General features: G+C 43.0%; 1 protein-coding gene across 1 annotated transcript in view; it reads left to right on the top strand.

Moving 5' to 3' along the window:
- Positions 1–667, top strand: part of CHST7 (carbohydrate sulfotransferase 7) — a 9869-nt gene that overhangs the window by 1099 nt on the left and 8103 nt on the right.

The following is a 667-nucleotide window of genomic DNA, read 5'->3' as shown; positions in this document are numbered from 1 at the left end:
ACCATTCTCAGAAAAGACAACTGGCCCCAAACTTGGCCCCTAACACCAACCCTTACCCACCTAAAAGGCATTGGTCAAAGCCAGAATCCAGAAAGGAGCACTAAAGTATTACAGTGGACAGACAGAGAGGGAAACCAAGGAACCATCCAACCCTTTATTATAGAGTCTCCCCACAAACCTTTGGGGTAGAGATTTGTTATCATGCAAATGAGCCTCATCATGTTCAGCCCTTCCAATACAGTTACTGTGCAAATGTTAGCACAGGGTAATACACCAGGAAAAGGCTTAGGGAAAAATGAATCAGGTATCATCCATCCTTTGATACCAAAAACTAAATTTAATAGGACAGGACTGGGAAATTTATCCTAGCGGCCATTGACATTCCTGTACCCCACGTTGATAAAATCTCCTGGAAAGATGATATGCCCATGTGGGTTGACCAATGGCCTCTTACTTCTGAAAAACTTTAAGCTGCCCATATGTTATTACAGGAACAATTTGAGGCAGGACACATTGTCGACAGCACTTCACCATGGAACACCCCTATTTTGTAACTAAGAAAAAATCAGGTAAATGGCATCTACTCCAAGACTTAAGAGCAATCAATAAGACTATGGTTCCCATAGGAGCCTTACAGCCTGGCTTGCCATCCCCAGTAACAGTTCCT

This window comes from Tupaia chinensis, unplaced genomic scaffold (assembly GCF_000334495.1).
Source record: "Tupaia chinensis unplaced genomic scaffold, TupChi_1.0 Scaffold138988_1, whole genome shotgun sequence".
NCBI lineage: Eukaryota > Metazoa > Chordata > Mammalia > Scandentia > Tupaiidae > Tupaia > Tupaia belangeri.
This window is presented reverse-complemented; position numbering and strand designations above follow the sequence as displayed.